The sequence below is a fragment of the Rana temporaria genome, chromosome 1 (assembly GCF_905171775.1).
Source record: "Rana temporaria chromosome 1, aRanTem1.1, whole genome shotgun sequence".
Classification (NCBI taxonomy): domain Eukaryota; kingdom Metazoa; phylum Chordata; class Amphibia; order Anura; family Ranidae; genus Rana; species Rana temporaria.
The window spans coordinates 460,312,553-460,321,768 of record NC_053489.1 but is presented as its reverse complement, the minus strand read 5'-3'; positions in this window follow the sequence as shown (position 1 = coordinate 460,321,768).

Sequence of the window (9,216 nt, the reverse complement as noted above, 5' to 3'; positions counted from 1 at the left end):
AAGGGAAAGGGGAATAAAGAAGATCTATATTCTATGTACGGCATGGGGAAGAAAGGAGAGCTCTACTTTATCATGCACACATTCTCACTAAATCTTTTACACACACCAAGGCCTCTTGTCCAGTCTTAGGACCGACCCTCCGATGGGTCTCAGCAAATCATGTCCTTGATCCTTTATGGAAGATATCTTAAACCAAAGGTCACAAAAGTTCATTCCTGTCCCAGGCTTTAGAATTTCGTTTAGACCCCATTCACACCTTCGCGTTTTGTCGCATGTAGCGTGACGCGAACAAATGCCAGAGGGACGAAAAGCAATGAAAGTCAATGGGGATGGTTCACATCTGCACGCTGATGCGCCTGACACGCATCGCCTGTAGTCAAAAGAAGTTCCGGACCTTTTTTGTCGCGCAATACGCGCGATATGCGCGTATTTGAGCGTTTTTGGTTTTCCATTGAAATCAATGTAAAACGCCAGATACGCGCGTATTGCGCGACAACAAGCGTTTGCTACGGGCGTTTTGTCAATAGAACTTGTCGCCCATGCAGAAGATTAAAAAAATCTACCAACATAGCAACAAGTGATGAAAAGATGATAGTTTTTCCTATTGGCTAAAAAAAAAACGTCTAAGTACAAAAACGTCGGACAACGCTGTATGCAAACGCGCATATTAGCATGAATACGCGCGAAAAAAACACAGAAAAAAAACGCCGGAAAACGCCGCTATTGCCTACGCCTAGGTGTGAATGCAGCCTTAAGCTCACAAAGGATGTCCATCCAATTCATCACCCTTCAGGAACCATGCTGGCTAGGTGTGGGGGCAGTGAATAGCCTCAGGAGTCCTACTGGTCAGATAATAATGACCTCATGTATTCCTCTAGTCTGCTTTGACGTTGACCGTCATTTTTGTACGCATACAAATTAAATTTGAAAATGAGCACAAATTGACTGCACAGGCTCTAGATTATAGAGCCTGTGCATTTTGGAGAAGTCAAATTGTGCTCATTTTCAAATTGAATTTGTGTGCGTACAAAAATGATAATCGTATGTGTCATTCAAAGGCCGGGTACACACGGGCAAACATGTACGATGAAACCGGTCCGTCGGACCGTTTTCACCGTACATGTCTGCCCGGGGACTTCTGTACGATGGCTGTACTAACCATCGTACAGACGTCCGCGCGTAAACAATACGCGGGGCGCGTCCGCACCGTCGCCGCGGCGATGATGCGGCGATGACATGGCGACGTGGGCGGGCCTGCCTTTTAAATGCTTCCACGCATGCGTCAAAGTCATTCGACGCATGCGAGGGACGGCGGGCGCTCGGACATGTACGGTAGGTCTGTACTGACGACCATACATGTCCGAGCGGGCAGGATTCCAGCGGACGGTTTTAAAACAAGTCCAGGAATATTTGCCCGCTGGGAAAAGGCCCGGCGGACAAATGTTTGCTGGAATTATGCCCGCTCGCGCCTACACATGACCGAACATGTATGCTGAAACTGGCCCGCGGACCAGTTTCAGAATACATGTTTGGTCGTGTGTACGGGGCCAAAGTGTGAAAGAGCTGAAAAATTGCCTGGACTGCTAAGAGGTGAAAGTGTTTAGACTTGAGGTGGTTAAAGAAACAGAGGTATGTTCACTTTGTAAAGTGAATGCTAATGAATACTTTACTAATAAACAATCATGTATTTTGCAATAATGTCCCAAACTCCTGGTAAGACACTCCTGCACTGTGCTGGAGTATCTTCTAAAATTTTCAAAATTTCCAGGATCTTTGATGGAAAGCCAGTGACACCACCCTCACCTAGGCACTGTTTCCAGTAGCCAGGATGAAAGGTGAGGGGGTTAGGGTCTAAAAAATAAACAGAATTTCTCTTTTCTTGCAAGGTTCCCTTTAAACTTTCTTTTTCTCTTTCAAAAATGTGTATTGCCTAACATGGCCACAGTATTAGCAGCCCATTACAACACTTGGCAAATGGGAAAAGTAGTGTTAAGATAAGCTGTAGGTCACACATACAGTATCTCAATTACATGGAGAGGTAGGGAAATGTTATTTGCCAAGGATTATTTCAGTGCCTCATAACACAATACCTCAAACCCAAAAAGCAATTCAAATTAAAGAGGCTTCATAGTTTCCCATCAGCATCCACTTAAAAGATTCTTTAAAAAGCGTAACAAAAACAATGATGGAAGGAGGAAGAAGAAAGGGAAAAAAAAAGTGAGAGAAAAGGCCCAAGTTGGTCCCCTCAGTCCAAGCCTCCATCCACAAGATATCCCAGTGTCTAGGGAGCTTGGAGGTACACAATCCAGGGGTTTCACACTTTTTTAAACCTATCTTGTTTATATTTACCGATGCTGGTCAGTTTTTCATTAACCGCTTTCAGACAACACCACGTATATGTACTGCGGCAGGGAGGCCCTTCAGCGTGAAATCACGTACCTGTACTTGATTTCGATATCTGGGTCTGGGACATGGGTGCGTCGCTGGTGACCTGCTCCCACTGTGATTGGACACAGTGGGAGCCAATCAGCAGGTCCGGTAGGACCCAATGTTTGCTGGCACCCGGTGATCAGCACCCGGTGATCATTCCCAAGAGAGGCAGAACGATGGTCTGCCTTTGTAAACAAGGCAGACCGCTGTTCTGTCAGAGAGGAAGATGGAGATCTTGTGTTTCGTGAATCTCTGTCTTAGCACAGTCGAAGCACCATCCCCCCCACAGTTAGTTAGCACCCCCAGGGAACACTTTTAATCCTTTGCTTGCTCCTGGTGTTAACCCTTTTCCTTTCAGTGTCATTAGTTCAGTGACAGTGCATTTTTTAGCACTGATCACTGTATTGGTGTCACTGGTCCCCAAAGAGTGTCACTTAGCGTCAGATTTGTCCGCCAGCAATGTCGTGGTCCCGCTATAAATCGCTAATCGCCGAGATTATTAGTAAAACAAATAAAAATCCCATAAATCTATCCCATAGTTTGTAGACACTATGGCCCAGATTCACAGAGTGTGTGCGCACATTACGCCGCTGTAGCGCAAACGCTGTACGCCGCGCCAATGTAGCGCGGAGAGGCAAGCATTGCATTCAGCAAGCTATTGCTCCCAACGCTGCGTCAGCATGGCGTAGGTTTCGAGGGCGCAGGCCGGCGTAGGTGGAAGTGGGCGTGACCCATGCAAATGAGGCGTGACCCCATGAAAATTATGGGCCGAGCGCCAGACAGATGCGTATCACGAACTGCGCATGCGCCGTGACGTGGACGCATCCCCCTGCGCCTGCTCACAACCACGTCGGAACAACTGCCTAAACTACGCCGGATCACTGCGTACGGCGTTAACGTAACATACGCCCAGCCAGACACACGTCCAACGTAAAATACGCCGGCTTGTGTTCCCTGGTGCAGACCTTTGCATGTCTGCTGCTGGGTTGCACCTCCTTTATGGGAAATAAGTATACGCCGGACGTACAACTTACGCGCACCTCGCGTAGCCTGCGTCGGGCGCAAGGCAGGTTCGTGAATCGCCGTATTTTCCTAATTTGCATGTTTGAATGGCTAATCAATGGGAGCGGCACTATGCACCCAGCCTAAATGTGCGCCCACCCTACGCCAGCGTAACAAGCTACGTCGGCGGGGTGTAGCCTGGTTTTAGGCGCATATCTGTTTGTGGGTCTGGCGCACAGATACGACGGCGCACATTTGCACTTTATTCGGCGTAACTTGTTATAAGTGCTTTGTGAATCTGGGCCTATACCTTTTAGACAAAATAATCAATGTATGCTTAATGGGATTTTTTTTTACCAAAAACATGTAGCAGAATACATTTTGGCCTTTTTTTTTTTTTCATTGGATATGTTTGATAACAGAAAATAAAAAATAGTTTTTTTTATTGTTTATAGCGTAAAAAAAAAAAAAAACTGCAGAGGTGATCGAATACCACCAAAAGAAATCTCTATTTGTGGGAAAAAAAGGACATCAATTTTTTTTGGGTACAGCATCTCATGATTGTACAATTGTCAGTTAAAGTAACGCAGTGCCATATCGCAAAAAAAGGTCTGGTCTTGAAGGGGGCGTAAACCTCCCGGAGCTAAAGTGGTTAATCATAATCCAGGATATTTTGTATTTCATCAACGTCACATTGATCATGGGTGATTTCCATGCCCTTGCTATATAGTTATTTTGTCCACTAGAAAGATGTCTGGGGATCTACTCCAACAGGCCGGTGAACAATGCAGTTTATGGCGCCTCTGGGTATGTTCTGACTCGTCACTGAGTGGACAAGATTTACCATTCTAATCTGGAAACGTCGGACCTTCAGACAGGACCACCAGACGTGAAATATTTCACCCTCCTGCCCACGTCCATTGAAGCAAAGGGGTGAGACACCAGGGTATATTTTCACCAGCCTTGTCAGAACGAGGTACCAGTGCAATAGCACCTTGTAATTTACCTCCACCAGGGAAGTGCACCATAGTCGACCATTTTGTCCTCACCACCTCCTCAATTGTCTTCCCTAGATCCAATTTCCATGCTGTTTGATAAGAAGGCTTATTGCCCTGGCTATTAAATAGAGCATATAACTCCCTGTGAGTCAGGGATACGTATACATTTGTTCTGAAATAGAGTCTAGGTGGTTATATCAGTTTGGTCCTAATTTGGAGTCTGCAGAAAATGAGTAATTTGACACAGATGGTAAGTCTCCATGGGGGGCATCTGTAAAGTCTCTCTAAAATAAGAAAGCTGACTAATCCCCTGTTGATCGATAAAATGACACCAAGGAGTGGGGGCCACCGTGGAGTGGAGGGATTTTAAAGGGTATAGCTTGCATGCCAAGTCCCAGAGACGCAAGGAGTGCTATAATGAGGGACTCAAAACCCACGCTCCTTCGAAGGGAGCCACATTAAGAGATCTAGGGGAAAAGTCAGACTAACCTGTGCCTCCAACCGAACCCTGTCAGGCTGATATGTCATAGCAAAGATTTGATATAGCTGGACCAATTGAGCAGCTGAATAATATTGCAAGAAGAGAGTGACTCCCAGTCCACCTCGCCCTTTGGGTAAGTACAAAATGGAATGGGCCACCCAACATCCACCATTGTTCCAGATAAATTTATAGATCAAGCAGCTTTGGGAAAAACAATGATGGGACTGGAATTGGAAGAGACCGAAAGTAATAAAGTTAGAGGAAGCTATTCTACCCATCCAGGAAAGAGGGATTGCCAGTTCTTCAGGTCATGTTCGATAGAGTTATAAACAGGAGTATAATTAACCTGGTACAGTATTGCAATGTCAGAGGTCAGTCACCAAGATGTGGGAGTGTCTGAGTGTTCTATTTAAAGGAAAAAAAAGTCAGAATTGAACCCAGGTGTAAGTCCGAAAGGTTCAATTTTAACGCTTCTGATTTTGATAAGATTGACCCTTAAACCCGATATGGTTCCAAAATTGGACAATATGTCAAATAAATTAGGTCGTAATAGGGTCTGTAACTAATAACAACAGATCATCAGTAAATAGAGTGCATTTATGAGTTGTGCCACCACTTGAAATGCCATAAATATTAGGGCTAGACCTGATGGCTATTGCCAGGCAGTGTCTCAATTGCTATCACAAAGAGGAGAAGTGAGAGAGGGCATTCCTGCCTAGTTCCCCTTCAGATATGTAACAATCTGATTTATGACAGTGTCCAATAATATTAGCTGATGGGTTTGAGTATAACACACTTAGAAAGGAAAGAAGGGTCTACAATTCCATTTCCTCAGTATGTGGAACAGGAAGGACCAGGATAAGGAGTCAAAGGCCTTGTGTAGGTCCAAGGACAGCAACATACCTCGCCGGGCACCTACCTCATCCCAATTAGAACCCAAATCTATAGCCCGTCAAATCTGGTCTGCAGCCTGTCGCCCTGGAACAAATCCCACCTGATTATGTATATATATATATTGTGGCAGGAATTTATTAAACTGGTTTGTGTATATTTTTGTTAGGAATTTTAGATTGTTAGGGATATTGGACGGACGATAATTGGCCACGTCACTATGATCCTTATCAGGTATCATGCATATATGAGCCGTGTTAAAGTTTCAACATTCTTTTTCTGTGTTTTACTGTTTCATATTCAGAAATAAAATGTTACGCTTTGGTTTCAAACATTTGCCTTTTTCTAAAATTACATTTTTGTACCACATAAAGTAATAGGAGAAATCTACAATAAATGTCACTTGAAATTTAAAGTGTTGGTGTGTAGTGTCTGAACTCTTTCTGAGGACATTGCATTGTTATTATACAGATGAGAGATAATAGTGAAAGATGAATAATCCAAAAGTAAAACAATAGCAGAGCAAAATGTTGCAGATTATAAATGTGTGAAACAATGTGCATGACCAGTAAAAAAAAAAAAGTAATTTTCAGCATGAAATGACTGATGTGCTAAAGTATCAGAAAAACATAATCCATATACATGAGACATCAAACATTTATACTCTGTTGTCTGTATGGGGATTACAGGCCTTTTTAGCATTCTGTTCTAGATACATAAAACTAAACTGAACCAAAAGATCACTGTCAGATTTCCAAACAAACTAGGCCTTATTTAAATAAAAAAAAATCCACAACAAAATTTAATATTTTGCAGCTTAATAGTGGTGGTTACATTCATTTTGTTTTTTTTTCAGGCTGCATACATTTCTGCATGTACAGAAAAACTTTTAATGCTGCCTTAAATCCAACTGTGTTTATAGCTTTGAAGTGGTTGTAAACCCTTACAGACCACTTTAACCTACAGATAAGCTTAGATTAAGGCTTACCTGTAGGTGCAACAAATATCTCTTAAACATACATGGTTTAGGAGATATTTGTAATAGAAAGGCGCGCAGGCGCACTGAGCGTGCCATGACTAACGGCGATCATGGCGTTAGTGGCGGCACCCTCGCGCATGCGATATGTGGAAGTCACTCGTGGAGAGATGGCGCCGATGGAGGAGGTGATCGAGCACCGCTGTGAGGGCTTCGATCTCAGGTAAGTACTTCATAATGAGCTAGTATGCTATGCATACTAGCTCATTATGCTTTTGCCTTGCAGGGTGTTTTTTTGTATCTTTAAAAAAAAAGAGGGTTTACTTCCTCTTTAAGTGCAGTGAACCAAACATCTCAAAGTCATTTGTTTGTCATTAAGTCTATGTCCCTGCTGGTTCGATTCACACTCTCTATTTGTCTTGGTGACCAGAACGTAAAAGGATATCCATATTTTTTTTAAAACAGTGGGTAAAGGATATTTTCCAATGGAGACACCTGTTTTGGTGACAACTGTCTAATAGGGACATACCTTCATTTTTGTATGCTCTGGCATGAGTATGTATATCAAGCCTATACTAACTAAGCAAAGTAGACAAAAGTTATTTTTATAGAAACATATATGGACTAACCTGATCCAATAATGGAGCAGACAGAGACCATGGGTGAAAAAGTAAATCCTAAAGCATTGTGTTTGTCTGGGAAGTCAATCCCTATAGTGTGAAAAAAAAAGGAAAAAACTTGGTTTAAATAAACAGAGAAAGTACAAGAAATGCAGATAAAGCACCAGGTAGTGCTAGGGTGACTCCTACACCCATTGGGTGGTATAAGCGACAGCGCTGTCACCCAGTGGCAGTGCAGTTTGTCCTCTTGGATGGACCCCCCGGTGTCAGCATACCTATCCATCCTTGCATGGCGTTGGGGGCGGGGTAGACCCCACCCTTTCAGGGATATAAGCCAATGGTGAGACATGGCTGAGATCATTTCCTTCACTCACCAACACTATGCACATAATAGAGATTTCCACTGCTGTTCAGCTATTCACACATCAAGGTAAATACATTTTCCCCACCCTAGCACTCACCTGGTGCTTTATCTGCATTCCTTGTACTTTCTCTGTTTATTTAATGTTTTTCCCTTTTTTCACACTATAGGGATTGATTTCCCAGACAAACAAAATGCTTCAGGATTTACTTTTTTACTTTTTTACCCATGGTCTCTGTCTGCTCCATTATTGGATCAGGTTATTGTCCATATATGTTTCTATACAAATAACTTTTGTCTACTTTGCTTAGTTAGTAAGGCTTGATATACATACTCATGCCAGAGCATACATGCTCTCATACAAAAATATTATTATACTATATAACTTGACGTTTATCTTACTAATTTTGGCAAATCATTGAGACACATACATTTATGTTTACAGCTGATATCTATCAAGTCGCATACTGAGACAATTGGGACCATTCACCTTCACCCCTGCCATGTCTGCCGCCTGGTGTTCCCCCTGGGGGTATCTGTTTCTGTTTTCTCCCTCTTAGCTCCCGTGCCAGACTTTGGCTGCTGCCATCCATTTGGGGGTTTAGCAATGGAAACTCTGGTTTCGTTCATTGGAAAGTATTGGGCCAGTTTATTCTGGCCCATTCTGCTATTGTTCTTGCATTTACCACTGTGACACATCTCTTTATCAATTTAGATACATCCCATCTGATGAGCGAGGAATGATCTTGCGAAACGTGCGTTGGGTTTTCTGATGCGTGCATTTTTTATATACTGCATTGTATAACGTTTGTATCAATTTTAATTACTCTTTATTATGTGCAAATCCATTGGCTGAGCTATTATGCTGTATTATTCATGTATGTACATCTATTTTAATAAAAATGTATACTGTTACTATTTTTGTTACTCAGTGGCAAACTGTGACCACCTCATTTAAAGTCTCAAGGGCGACTATTTTTCTGAATAAAAAGAAGGTGCTACTGATTTTTTAGACCCCGCAGTATTTGCGCAAATGTTAATCAAACCAATATCTGTGCAAAAAATACACTAAAACCATTATTAGCAGATAAAAACACAGCAAATTTTACAAAATTCCTACTAAATATAAAAGTTTAAAAAGGATTGAGTGAATAAATAACTAATATGTGTAACTTTTAAATTGCGCCTTTTTGCGGAATGGTGAAACTTGAACAGACGCCGTGCGGTGGGGGTGGAGAGGCAGAGAACAGGGAAGTGGCAGTTTAGGGGGTCACATTAGTAGTTAATAACTCTGATCAGCAGAGTCTGCTGAACAATTCTGATATAAGCTTATGGCCATTGAAGGGACCATAAGCTTATAGGAGAGGGAGAAATTAAGTACGAAATTGAAGGGACCATAAGCTTATAGGAGAGGGAGAACTTAGGTCAGTACGCCGTACTGACCTGGCCACCTACGG